Raw genomic sequence first — 15,161 nt, 5'->3', positions numbered from 1 at the left:
CATTAGTGGATGGGTGAAAAGGGGCAGACATTGCAAGTCTGATAAGATTTGCTCTGAGGAAAGCCTGAAATTCAGCAGCAGTGAATTGGGCCCCATTGTCTGAAACTAAGACATCTGGCAAACCATGTGTGGCAAAGAGTTTTCTCAGCACCTGGATGGTCCTAGCAGTAGTCATGTTAGGAACTGGAATTACTTCCAGCCATTTGGAGTGGCTGTCCACTACTATGAGAAAGAGCTGTCCCTGAAAGGGCCCAGCATAGTCTATGTGAATTCTAGACCAGGGAGTGTGCGTTTCCTCTCACCTGTGAACTGGGGTGTGTGGCATCTCAGGCCTAGATTGCTGGCATGTATAACAACCATGGACTTGTGCCTCAATGTCCTTGTCAAGGCCAGGCCACCAAAGGTAGCTTCTTGCTAAAGCTTTCATTCTGACAATGCCTGGATGGCCTTCATATAATGACTGTAAAACCCTGTCTCTCAGGGAAGAGGGAATTATGACTCTGTTTCCCCATGATATGCACCCCTTGTGGGCTGATAGCTCATGCTTTCTGACAAAGAAATTATGAAACTCAGAACAGGGGCTTTTATCCAACCACCCTGTGTGTACCCATGAAAGCACTCTACTAAGTGTTCTATCTGTACCTGTTTCTGCAGCAATGTCCCCAGCATGGAGGGGAAATTCAGGCAGGTCCTGTATGAACAGAATTCTGGCTGCAGGGGCTGGGTCTGGTTCCATTAGTGGCAATCTGCTGAATCCATCAGCATGGCCCATTTCTTTACCAGGTTTGTGAACCAATTTAAAAGTGTATGCAGATAAGAAATTAGACCAACTCAGCATTCTTGGGGAAAGTATGTGGGGGGTTTGTTTGTCTGTTGTGAAAAGTCCCAGCAGAGGTTTGTGGTCTGTAAAGACCGTGAAGTCCCTGCCATATAAATAGTCATGGAATTTTTTTATTCCAGCAACAATGGCTAGGGTGTGTCAATTTGAGAGTAGTTATGCTCAGCAGAGCACAGTGTCCTTGAATAAAATGCTATAGGGACCTGTGTTCCATTCTTTTCTAAATGACTCAAAACTGCCCCCAACCCATAAGGAGATGCATCACATGCTAAACAGACTGGATTAGACTCTCTAAAATGAGTTACAGTGGATTTATCTGACAAGAGTGCCTTTAAGTCCTGGAAGCTTTTTTCACGAATGCCGGTCTATTTCCATGGAGCTTTCTTATCTAACAGCCTGTGAAGAGGCTCTGCCAAGAGGCTCTGTTAGGCAGAAAGGCATTGAGGAAATTGAGAAATTGAGGAGGCCCAAGAATGCCTGTAGCTCTCTTTGGATTTAGGACTAGGAGCCATTTTAATGGCCTTCACTTTGGATTCAGCAAGGTGAATACCGTTAGCATCAATTCAAACTCCCAGAAATTCTGTTGAAGGGACCCCAATACTACATTTGCTCTTTTTTAATTTGAGGCCTGCTTTGCGAAGCCTCTGTAGGACAGCCCTGAGCCTGCTGGCTAACACTTCTGTAGATTCCCCAGCAATAAGAACATCATCAAAATAAGGGCAGACACCCTGAATGCCTTTAGGTTTGCGTTCCATGATCCCCTGGAAAATGCCTGGGGCAACGCTGACTCCAAACTGTAAACGCTTTACTTTGAAAGCCTCCCTGTGAGTCACGATCATCTGAGCCGCGGCTGTGGCCTCATCAACCAGCGCTTGCTGATAGGCCTGTGCTAAATCTAATTTAGCGAAAATAGTATCCCCTTCCAAGGAAGCTAAAATGTGGTTGACCACTGGGACAGAATAAGCATGTTGCTTAAGGGCTTTATTAATTGTACATTTATAGTCTGCACATATCTGAATTTCCCCATTGGCTTTAAGTGGGGTAACTATAGGAGTTTCCCACTCCCCACCATCAACTGGTTGTAAAACACCCTGTTCTACAAGGTTGTCTATTTCTGAGTCAATTTTATGTTTGAGGGCAAAAGGGACCCTTCGTGGCTTAACCCTAATGGGAACTACGTCGGGGTCTAGCTTGAATGAGATAGGCAGGCCTGTGCATGTTCCTAGGGCTGAATCAAAAACGTCTGCAAAGTCCTCGCAAACTGATGAAAGGTTTGCAGCTTGTGTCCGGTTGATACTAGTAATCTGAATGCCTAAGGCATCAAACCAATCGAGTCCAATGAGACTTGTTCTCTGGTCCCCTACTACTATGATATCCAGGTGCCTATAAAACCCCTTAAATTTTACAGTTATGGTGGCTTCTCCCTTAACCTTAACATGAGCATTTTGAAAGTCTGTTAAAATTATGTCTGAGGGCCTCAGCTTGGCCCATTTGTTACTGCGCCTGCACATGAAATTGAAGGTGTCCTGGGAAATAATGTAGACAGCAGAGCCAGAGTCCAACTCCATTTTACATGGGACTTCTTGTAGCTCTACCAGCAGTTTGAGTTTAGATTTGAGGGGGAGTCAGGCCCCAGTGCGGCACATGCTTCTACGGCTTCTGCAAAGCCCCACACTAAATGGACCCTGGGCCCCGGTACCTCTCCTGGTCGGATCTTCCAACTAGTGTTTCGGTGGCCGGTCCCTCTGGCGAGCTCTGCAGACCGCTGTGATGTGGCCTGTCTTGCTGCAGGCCCTGCACGTGGCTGACCGGAATCTGCAATTGGCATGAAAATGGTTGCTGCCGCGCCCTTTACATCTAGGTAAGAGAACTGCCTTGTAAGTGTTCTCTTGCTGTTTTCTGCTGTGTTGCTACACGTCCGTTTCCTTGTGAAGCTTGTTGACTTCAGGATCTTCTTCCTCCGAAGATTCCTATAAGCGCTTGGCATCCTCGTGGTGGACTGTTTTTTCATGTTTTGTCATTTGGGCAGGCTGGACTGTTTGGACTGCTACCCTGGTGGCCTCATCTGCCATATCTTCGTCTTGAGCTTCTGAAAATGTTAATTTCAGTCTGGCAAAAAGTCTTTGTTGGAGCGTTCGGTTCTGCAGGTCGCAGAGGAGCCAGTCTTGCAATCACTCAAGGTTTGAAAATTTACAGAGGTGTGCGGCCTGCCTCAAGGCAGCGATAAATTCTGATGCTGTTTCGCTGGGTTGCTGCACTTGTTGATCAAATGTGAAGTGCCAGGCAATCTCTGACATCTTTGGCTGAAAATATTCTCCCAGCTTCTTCTTGAGGCCCGCATAGAAAATCGACTCTAGCGGTGTCGGAGCGAATAGGTTTTCAGCCAGGTCGAAGGTGGCTGGGCCACACACGCAGAGCAATGTGGTGGCCTTCAGCCCCTCTTCTGCGATTTGGTTTGCCCGGAGGTAGTTTTCTACCTGGAACAAGTAGGAAGGCCATCCCTCTGGGTGCTTGATGTCGAATTCACAAAGTCTTCCGACCTTTGGTATTCTGTCTTTGGCTAGTTCCTGTGGTTTCCGATCCTGCTTCCCAAGGCCCAGGGAATGAATCCACTGAGCACGTGGTCGCTAGCATGGCTTGCTAGCCAACCGTATGGGGGGGAATAACTTTTCCCTCCAGGCATGAGCTGCCTCTCCCCTAGTGGACTTCAGCTCTTTTTGGGAAGCAGGATCCCACCCTCATTGCCAGTGTTATGTAGCGGGTTCTTCACGCAGGAAAAGAGACGAGGCAAGTGAGTTCAACAAAGCTCATGGTTTATTGCTTGCAGGATCTGAACTGAGAATTGGGCTGCAACTAGCAGCAATTTATAGCCTAGCCCCTAGGTGGCAGCCAATAAGTTTAAAGCAACCATTGCTGCCTAGTTACAGCCAATAGCAGAACTGGAGACCTGGAGTCTGGGTAGCTGGAGAGCCATTAGCTGCCCCAGCTAATCACACGGTTTTACAATTGAGCCCAATACATAACAGTGAGCATTTCTGTTGAGGATTGGCAATGAGGGTGGGGTGGGGGTGGGTGTTTGATTTTTATTCTCCCCATCTGCTGAGTGGTTGCATGACCCTGGGACAGTGACCGTCATAAATATGAATCAGTTGCCAAGCATCTGAATGTAAATCACAAGACCCTGCGGATGCTGCAATATTCCAGCTGATCGGCACTTCTTCTGGGCTCAGCAGAAGCATGAGGATCAGCGCCGACCTCCAGCTGAAGCCTGGCACTGATCCTGGCGCTTCCGCTGAGCCCTGACAGCCCTACAGCTCCAGCCATCTCTTGCTCAGGTTTGTATGGTGCTACCACCAGTTCAGCTCATTCCCCTCCCCTGCTACCACTTTTCTTGGATGGTCGCGTACCACCTGCCAGGTGCCAATATACCACAGATGGTACCCGTACCACTGGTTGAAAAGCCCTGATTTACAGGAATTAATGAAATTTCACCTAAGAAGATATTGCAGGCAGAACTTTCACACATTAGTTATTCTACTTCTCTGTGTTCCATCAAAGTCAGTTACATGGTAATTTCTTCATGCAGAAAGCTATACTTCTCAGGGAAGTCTCTACTTATCACACTGTTGGTAGCTGTGATAATTTCCCATTACTTTCTTATGCTATTTTACATGTGCACTGCTGTGGAAAGTTTTAATTTTTTTACCTGAGCTGAAACATAACTTCATTATCAAAAATGCTCAAAGAAGTGGGAAATGTAGCAAAAAAGGAGACAGCTGTTATAAGCTAGACCATTCATGATTTATGAAACAAGCACTGCACATGCACCATTTTTTCAATAATTCTTGTTCTTGGATGCTTACTGTAAGAATTTCATTGGATTTACTTGCATGATTTATTAAATTTTTTAGACTTGTGCATGAATGGCTATTGGGATGGATAGTTGTAACAGCTGAAATAGCCAGGCGTACTTTGCTTAAAGTCATTTTGAATTAATTTAATTTAATTTAATTTAATAATATTTCTATACCGCCCTTCTCCCTGAGGACTCAGGGCGGTGTACAGGGCAAGAATAAAACACAGAAATTTACAAAAACTAAAAGATAATTAAATGCATGCCCGATTAAAATACAATTGATACATAGTAAAAAGCCCCAATAAAAATAATAAAAAACCCCACCAATCCCCCCTCAGGCCAGGCCGGCTTGCTCGAACAAGTATGTTTTCAGATCGCGGCGAAAGGAGCGCAGATCGGGCGCCGTCCGGAGCTCAACCGGTAACTGGTTCCATAGCTCCGGGGCGCCCACAGAGAAGGATCTCCCCCTGGGGGCCACCAGTCGGCATTCTCTGACCGGTGGCACCCTGAGGAGGCCCTCTCTGTGGGAACGCACAGGGCGCAGGGAGCTTGATGCCGGCAGCAGATGTTCCCTGAGGTACTCCGGCCCCATGCCATGGAGGGCTTTAAACACCATTACTAGCACCTTGAATCTCTTGAATTAATTGAATAAGGATGTAGGGTTTTCTTCATTAGGCAAATAATTTGGATCTATTTTTTGTGGAAAGAGGTTTTGTTCCCTATTTTCTAAATTCAGGTAGGCAATTTCCTGAAATACATGGAGAGGGAAAGAGAACCATGAAATCAAGAAAAATTATAAATGTTTGATTATTAAAGAGAAAAATGTAGCTACAAATTCATTCTGAAACAAACATGATAGCAACAAAGTCCTTTTGTGAATAGTACTATTTTAAAAAATGTAAGCTGATTTGAATTAAATAGCATTCTGTGCTTCCTCTCTGACCTCATTACTTCCCAGCCAGTCTAAAAAAAATGACTGTAATAACCACCATTATGTCCTTAATTAAGCCGTGCAAGATAAAGAATGGAAAGGCTGTGCAAACAAGAATTCTCTTTGCATATGTTGATTTGAGAGACTGAATTGTTTGCTACGGCATCCTGTGTAAGAAATGTTAACAAATAAAGCTTCATCAATAATTCCAACAGATAATTTTAATAAACTAAATAGATGTTGAATGATCTGGTAGGGAAAGGAAATGACCTGGTCAGGAATTATGTCTCAGATCTGCTGATGTCCCAAACATAAAATGGATGATAACGAAGACTGAGGACACTAAATGAATGGAATCATAATATATAATTCTATGCTCATTATCCCTGGAATCTCAAATATTGGCTTTAAATAATAGAAGCTAAAATAGAGTTGAACTAATCCTTTTATTTCATTCATGTTTGTGCTAAGCCTCATTAGGCTGTGTTCAGAGATGCATGGATTAATTAAAGTGAGAAAGTAACACATAACATAAAGCTATAGTTAAGTGAGTGAATCTTTCTTTTCAAAACCCAAGTGAGATTTTCAAACTTATAATGGACCACTCTTCCTCAAACTAGGGTATGCAAGGATCATCCTAGTTAGTAATCTTATACTTCTTTGTCCATTGAAAGTATTCATATTATCTCCATGTGGCTATCCTCAAATGTACTTTCTCCTTCTGTAAAGTACCACTGACCATTAGGAATAGGTCAAATAACCTTTCGATACTGTCTGCTGGTTTCCACTGGTCCCTTGATTTAAGAAATGGCATTGCATATGTTGAGATATCTTTGCTCAGCAACCATGGAGCAAGAAAGAGTTCAATGGAATGGCATCTCCCTATTTTGTATAGCATTTAGAAGAACCCATTGAATAAAAATTAAGAAAAATGAAAAGTTAGGAACGTATTTGTTTTTGTTTCCCACAAATGACATTTTATATAAGGCTTTCTCCACTTTTGTTTTTCATTCAATGCATCAGTCATGTATCACACCTCACCATGTTTCTGATAAAATCTGTCCTTCTGGCATCTCCTCTTGATAAAATTGACTCTCCTGCAGGGACTGGATCATCCTATTACGACTTTATTTCACACTGTGGAAAGCTTCACACATTCAATTCTGGACTCTTTTTATCCCAGCATGATATTTTTATTGCCTTGAAAAGAGCAAAGTGGGGAATTACCTTTTCCTTTTACCAATACACAAAGTGCTAGTAAACTAGCCATGGTTCCTATTTGTTGAAAAAGATGAAGGAACATAAGCCTATATATTGTGTTCTATAGTGGCTTTGGGATGCTAGAGATATTAGAAGTCACAATCCAACACATTTAGTTGTATTATCAGGTTGGAAAAGATCAAACTATATGCAACATTTTGAACAGTCATGGAGCAACTTCCATGATAGCCAAAGAAGTGAGTGTTATTTTGATATTAAGAAGACCTTGGAATTTTAAAATACTGGGAAAGTTTATTGACAGTAAATAATTTCCAAATCTAAAATAAGCCTTGCCAATTTGGGGAAGCAGTTTTTTTGTTCCTTTCTCCCCTAAATAGTGGGGTATTGTTCTCCCCAAATTTAGCAATACAAATTATGTGGACTCTCAGGACAGTTTGTGAATCATTGGTGGTTTATCACGGTGCCACATAAATAGTTCTTTTTCATTATTTGCCTCAAATTCCTTATTTCTTCTTTGTATGACTCCAATAAAAACAACTCCTTTTCCATCTTCTCTTTTTCACTTAGCCCACCTCCAGTTCAGACATCCATAAGGTTTTAGGCAAGTGCATTGTGTATTTTCTATTATAAATAGCAAGATAAAAATAGTCAGATCCAAAGATATGCACGTATGTATGTATGTATTGCAAGAACAACTTTGAAAATCTTCATTTTTTTCTTAAATAAAGACTGAATTAAAAAAGAGAAAAGCACAAAGGATAAATAAAAAAATAATGTATCAGATGCTAAGCTGGAAATCACATAAAATCCCTTTGGGCATTTACCTTTGAAAATGAGATTGAGAGATTTGAGGGGCAGGAACATTTAGAGGGGAGTCGAAGTTTTTTCAGTGTGATTGAATATTTAGGTAAAAGAACTGCGGGCAAAAATAGGGACCCTAGAGGAAGTTTGATTTTTACATACAGAGAAAGAGAAGGAAGAAATACTCTCTCATGTGTGTCTCTCTGTGTGTGTATATTCTTCAAAACTGATGGAATGATTCAAGGTCTATAACGTTTAGTGACAAAAGAGCATCTAATATCTTTTCCTAATTGAATCAGGAGAGGGCAGGTCCCTTTGGTTGCAGCAATTAAATAATACCTGATGCATAACACTTTTTAAAATAAAAGATTGATTTTCAATAAAACAAGCAGAAAATGTCTGCTTCTTTCCATGAACCCATATCTATAAATACAATATCCTCAGGGTTCATGTTTTCAGAGCCCAGTGAAACGCTTGATATCATTGTGGTAATATAGAAATATTAAGAAGATAAGAAGTGATGGGGAAGATAACTCTGAAAGTTATCTCCAGCTTCACCTCTGAATTAGATAGAGGTGGTTCATAATAACATTTTGCACAAACTTCAGTCATGCCAGCCAATGTGGTCAGTGACACAGGACTGTGGAAAGCATACTCCTAAGCATCCGAAGAGTCATAACCTATCTACCCTATGAAGTAAAGAGTGAGAAAAGTTTAAAACAGTAAGGTTCTGCTCCATCATTAGTCACATAAAGAGCACGAATGGGAAATTAGCCTTTCCCTGTTATTATGCTGTGTGATTTTTGATATATTCAAAATAAATATATAAAGCAGGTTGTATTCATTATAGCCCCTTCATGGATTACTGCCTTGTTGTGGCGAAGGGGCTTGCGTAATTCAATGAAGCTATGAGCTATGCCGTGCAGGGCCACCCAAGACAGACAGGTCATAGCAGAGAGTTCTGACAAAACGTGATCCACTGGAGAAGGAAATGGTAACCCACTCCAGTATCTTTGCCATGAAAACCCTATGGACAGTACCAAAAGGCAAAACAATATGACGCTGGAAGATGAGCCCCTCAGGTCGGAAGGTGTCCAATATGCTACTGGGGAAGAGCAGAGGGCTAGTACTAGTAGCGCCAGAAAGAATGAAGCGACTGGTCCAAACCCGAAAGGATGCTCAGCTGTGGATGTATCTGGTGGTGAAAGGAAAGTCCGATGCTGTAAAGATTTTTTCTCCATAGGAACCTGGAATGTAAGATCCATAAATCAAGGAAAGCTGGACATGGTCAAACAAGAGATAACAAGACTGAACATCGACATCCTAAGAATCAGTGAACTAAAATGGACAGGAATGGGTGAATTTAATTCAGATGACCATCAGGTATACTACTGCGGGCAAGAATCCCTCGGAATAAATGGAGTAGCCTTCATAGTCAATAAAAGAGTAGGAAAAGCAATACTGGGATACAATGCCCAAAATGACAGAATGATCTCAGTTCAAATCCAAGGCAAACCATTGAATATCACAGTAGTCCAAGTCTATGCCCCAACCACCGGTGCTGAAGAGGATGAAATTGACCAGTTCTATGAAGCCCTACAGCACCTTATAGAACTAATACCAAAAAATGATGTCCTTATCATCATGGGGGATTGGAATGCTAAAGAAGGAAGCCAAAAGATAACCGGAATAACAGGCAGGTTTGGCCTTGGAGTACAAAATGAAGCAGGGCACAGGCTGATAGAATTTTGTCAAGAGAATATGATGGTCATAACAAACACTCTTTTCCAACAACCCAAGAGATGGCTCTACACATGGACATCACCAGACGGTCAACACAGAAATCAGATTGACTATGTGCTCTGCAGCCAAAGATGGAGAAGCTCTATACAGTCAGTAAAAACAAGACCAGGAGCTGACTGTGGCTCAGACCATGAGCTTCTTGTGCAAAGTTTAGGCTTAAACTGAAGAAAGTAGGGAAAAGAACTAGGCCACTCAGGTATGAATTAAATCATACCCCTGTTGAATATACAGTAGAGGTGACAAAAGATTTAAGGAATTAGATATGATAGACAGAGTGCCTGAAGAACTATGGACAGAGGTTCGCAACATTGTACAAGAGGAAGCAACTAAAACCATCCCAAAGAATAAGAAATGCAAGAAAGCAAAATGACTGTCTGAGGAAGCTTTGCAAATAGCTGAGGAAAAGAGGAAAGCAAAAGGCAAGGGAGAAAAAGAAAGATACGCCCAAATGAATGCAGGATTCCAGAGAATAGCTAGAAGAGATAAAAATGCCTTCTTAAATGAACAGTGCAAAGAAATAGAAGAAAACAATAGAATAGGGAGGACCAGAGATCTCTTCAAGAAAACTGGAGAGATGAAGGGAACGTTTCATGTAAAAATGGGCATGATAAAGGACCAAAATGGCAGGGACCTAACACAGGCATAAGAGATTAAGAAGAGATTAAGAAGAAAAAAAATTACACAGAAGAACTATACAAAAATGAGCTTAACGTCCCTGATAACCACGATGAGGTGGTCACTGACCTTGAGCCAGACATCCTAGAATGTAAAGTGAAGTGGGCCTTTGGAAAGATGAGCAACAACAAAGCTAGTGGAGGTGACAGTATTCCAGCTGAGCTATTCAAAATCTTAAAAGATGATGCAGTAAAAGTGCTACATTCAACTTGCCAGCAACTTTGGAAAACTCAACAGTGGCCACAGGATTGGAAAAGATCAGTTTACATTCCAATTCCAAATAATGTTCATTCCAAAGAATGTTCAAACTATCGCACCATTGCACTCATTTCTCATGCTAGTAAAGTTATGCTTAAAATCCTACAAGCTAGACTCCAGCAGTATGTGGATCGAGAACTACCAGAAGTAGAGGCAGGACTTCGAAGAGGCAGAGGAACTAGAGATCAAATTGCCAACAAATGCTGGATCGTGGAGAAAGCTAGGGAGTTCCAGAAAAAACATCTACTTCTGCTTCATTGACTATGCTAAAGCCTTTGATTGTGTGGATCACAAAAAAACTATGGCAAGTTCTTAAAGAGATGGGAATACCAGACCATCTTATTTGTCTCTTGAGAAACCTATATGCGGGTCAAGAAGCAACAGTGAGAACTGGACATGGAACCACTGATTGGTTCAAAATTGGGAAAGGAGTCCGGCAAGGCTGTATACTGTCGCCCTGCCTATTTAAGTTATATGCAGAGCACATCATGAGAAAGGCAGGGCTAGATGAATCAAAAGTTGGAATTAAGATTGCCGGGAGAAATATCAACAACCTAAGATCTGCAGATGATACCACTCTAATGGCAGAAAGTGAAGAAGAACTAAAGAGCCTCTTGTTGCGGGTGAAGAAGGAGAGTGCAAAAGTTGGGTTGAAACTTAACATTAAGAAAACCAAGATCATGGCATCCTGCCCTCTCAATTCCTGGCAAATAGAAGGGGAAGAAATGGAGGTATTGACAGATTTTATTTTCCTGGGCTCCAAGATCACTGCAGATGGGGACTGCAACCAAGAAATTAAAAGACATTTGCTCTGGGGAGGAAAACTATGGCAAATCTAGACAGCACACTAAAAAGCAGAGACATCACACAGTCAACAAAAGTCCGTATAGTCAAGGCTATGGTCTTCCCAGTTTCAATGTATGGCAGTGAAAGTTGGACCATAAAAAAGGCTGAGCGCCAAAGAATTGAGGCCTTTGAACTATGGTGCTGGAGAAGACTCCTGCGAGTCCCTTGGACTGCAAGGCGATCAATCTGGTCAGTCCTAGAGGAGATCAACTCTGACTGCTCTTTAGAGGGCCAGATCCTGAAGCTAAAACTCAAATCCTTTGGCCACCTAATGAGAAGGAAGGACTCACTGGAGAAGAGCCTAATGCTGGGGAAGATTGAGGGGAAGAGAAGAAGGGGACGACAGAGAATGAGGTGGCTGGATGGAGTCACTGAAGCAGTAGGTGCGAGCTTAAATGGACTCCAGAAGATTCTAGAGGAATCTGGAGGAACATTGTCCATGGGGTCACAATGGGTCGAACACGACTTTGCAGCTAACAACAACAACAAATTCATTGTAGCTCACAATGCAATCCAAATCACTGGATGGTAAGTCTTTTCAATTGTCTAGGGAGCCTATAGCAGATCTATTCTGCAGCAGTTCAATTTCTCAGTGCAGACAGAGAATTTATGAATGGCATCCATATAATATGAAGAAGCAGAAGCTAAGATTGTTGTTTATTGCTTTGAGTCTTCCTTTAAGTAAAGAAATGGGAAATAAATATAAAAAGTAAATACATATAAGTATTATTGGATATACATTCTATTGCTGATTCAAAATGCAATTTGTTGTAAAACTGGAATGGAAATTTGCCACAAATATTTGTCCATTCATTTCTATAGATTTTGAGTGGAATTGACAGTACAATCTATATAATAATTTTATTTATAATGACAGCTTCATTATAAGGTCTATGAATCAATTTTAAATTCTCGTGAAAGATTGCAAAGTTGGAATTGATTGACTGACCGTTTTACCCCCAAAAAATCTTCCTTTGTTTCCTTGCACATGGCAGTGGTGGTGAATCTCAAAGGAGAAGCAGCAGTGGAAGAAGGCCACTCTGTGAGGGTTGGGTCTGGGCGGAGGGAGAAGGGTGCTCTGTGAGGGTTGGGTCGGAGCAGCATTGGGCACAATACGTGAGGCAACAAACAGCCACACCATGCCGAAACCAGCCATTTGCCGCCTCTTGTCCAATGCCGCTGCCATGAGGCCGTGGAACAAGCCGAGTGGCGGTAAGGAACTGGGGCGGTGGAAGAAGGGTGCTCTGTGGACATCTGGAGTGCCACTTACCACTCATCCCAGGGCAGCTGCTGCTGCCCGGCACTCTCCAGTCTGTTGCCGGCCAGCCAGGTGCACAGAGCTTGGGCCTCGGGCAGATGGAGGCCAGAGGAGAGCGAGAGCCATGGCTGCCTGGCTCCTCTGCCTGAGGATGCATGCGAGGAGAAGCGCCGCCTGGCTCAGTAAGCCACGGTCTGTCTGCAGAAGGAGCAGGAGGGTGGAGTAGGAGGGCTGGCCAGGGACGGGTGCAGCACTGCCCAAGGGGGGGAATATGACCAGCCCCAGCCTGGAGGGGGGGAGAGGCTAAAGAGAGATATCCAGCGAGCCTGGCTGGCCAGCAACAGGCTGGAGAGCGCTGGAGGGTGGCAGCTGCCTTGGGATGAGTGGTAGGCGGGGTGGCACTCCCAATGTCCATGGGGAAGAAGCGGCAAGGAGGCTTTGCACCCAGCCCACTCCAGTCCAGCCCTGGCACAGCACAGAAAGCGAGGCAGCAGTCGCATGTGCATCCCTGTGCGCAAGTGCACCCCCACCCTGCCAGACAAGCATCTGTGGCAGAAGAGTGCAGGTAGGCAGCCATGGCTCTCACTCCCCTCTGGCTTCCATCCACCCAAGCCCCAAGCTCGGTGCACCCGGCTGGTCAGCGATGGGCTGGAGAGCGCCGGAGGGCAGCAGCTGCCCTGGACAAGCAGTAGGCAGGGTGGGTGCTCCCGGTGTCTGCAGGGGAAGAAGCAGCATGAAGGCTCCACACCAAGCCACGGCACAGCATAGAAAGTGAGGCAGCAGCCCCATGACCATCTGATCCAACCCTCGCAGAGCACCATTCTCCTGCCACTCTAAACCAACCCTCGCAGAGCCCCGACCTGGTTCCTTACCTCCTCCAGGCTTGTTCTGCAGCCTCATGGCAGCAGCACTGGGCAGGAGGTAGTAAACATGCAGTTTCAGCATGGCACAGCTGTTTGCCTCCAGCCGCGGCCATTTGCTGCCTCATGCATCGCACTCAAAGCCACTGCCATGAGGCCATGAAACAAGCCGGTGGAGGTAAGGAACCAGGTTGGGATGGCGGAAGAAGGGCGCTCTACAATGGTTGGGTTGGAGTGGCATTGGGTGCAATACATGAGGCAGTAAACAGCCACATCATGCCAAACCTGGCCATTTGCTGCCTCCTGCCCAATGCTGCTCTCACAAAGCATCCTTCTCCCGCTGCCCCGACCTGGTTCCTTACCTCCACCTGGCTTTTTCTGCAGCCTCATGGCAGCGGCATTGGGCAGGAGGCAGCAAATGGCCAGTTTTGGCATGGCACAGTTGTTTGCTGCCTTGCGTATTGCGCCTAATGTTGATCCTACCCAACCCTCACAGAGTGCCCTTCTCCTGCCACTCTGACCCAACCCTTGCAAAGCACTCTTCTCCCACCACTCTGATCCAACCCTCGCAAAGTGCCCTTCTCCTGCTGCCCCGACCCAACCCTTGCAGAGCACTCTTCTCTTGCTGCCGCTTCTCCTTTGTGATCTGCCACTGCTGCCATATACAAGGAAACGGAAGAAGGGTTTTTTGGGGGGGAAAAGGTCAATCAATTCCAACTTCATGATCTTTCACGAGAACTAACCTGGCATGGCACGGAAAGCGAGGCTGCAGCCCCACGTGCGTCCCCATGCACGAGCACACACCTGCCCTGCCAGGCAAGCAGACCCTCAGCATCTGCGGCAGAAGAGCACAGGTGGGCAGCTGCGGCTCTTGGTCCCCTCCACCCTCTATCTTCCAGAGGCCTGAGCTTGGTGCACCTGGCTGGCCAGCAACAGGCTGGCCAGCACTGGCCAGCGGCAGCTGCCCCAGGACAAGTGGTAGGTGGGGTAGGCACTCCCAATGTCCACGGGGGAAGAAGAGGTGAGGATGTTCCTCACCCAGTCCAGCCTTGGCACAGCAAGCGAGGTAGCAGCCCCACATGCGTCCCCGAGAGCAAGAACACCCCCGCCCTGCCAGGCAAGTGGAGCTGCGGCATCTGTGACAGAAGAGCACAGGTGGGCAGTGGAAGGCATGAGGAGCCTCGATCCCAGCACAGCCCATCCTGACTCTCCTCCTCCCCCACCTCAGAAGAGCTGCAGGGCTCAGGAGCTTCCCCCATGCCCTCCACCCCAGGGAAGAAAACCATTGTGAGAAACTCTTCTGTTTTAAACTTTTTTCCTTGTTGCTTTTTGGAGTTTTCATCCTGCTTTCGTGAGACGGCAGCGTTTGGGAGGAGGTATAGCTGCCTCCTTCCCCCAAGCCATCAGCTGAGCAAGATGCCTCCTGTCCACTGCCCCACCCGCCAGACACTCCCTGGATCTCCCTCAACCCTGCCCGGCTCCCACAGGCATCCCTCCCCAGGAGCAACATCAAGCTGGCCATGCCTACCCAGTCTGCCATGCCCACCGTAGCCATGCCCACCCAGTGCGCCATGCCCACCCAGTGGGCCACACATAGCTAACGGGCCATGCCCACCCGGCACCCGACGATACATAAGTGGGTTTTGGGTTGCAGTTTGGGCACTCTAAAAGGTTTGCAACCACTGCTCTATACTATTTCAGATAAATGGCTGTCCAATCTCTTCTTAAACCTCCAGCGTTGAAGCACACAAAATTTCTGGAGGCAAGCCATCCCACTGATTAATTGTTTTCCTTAATTTCTCCTTATTTTGAGG

The sequence above is a fragment of the Vipera berus genome (genome assembly GCF_964194415.1).
Source record: "Vipera berus genome assembly, chromosome: Z".
NCBI lineage: Eukaryota > Metazoa > Chordata > Lepidosauria > Squamata > Viperidae > Vipera > Vipera berus.
This window is presented reverse-complemented; position numbering follows the sequence as displayed.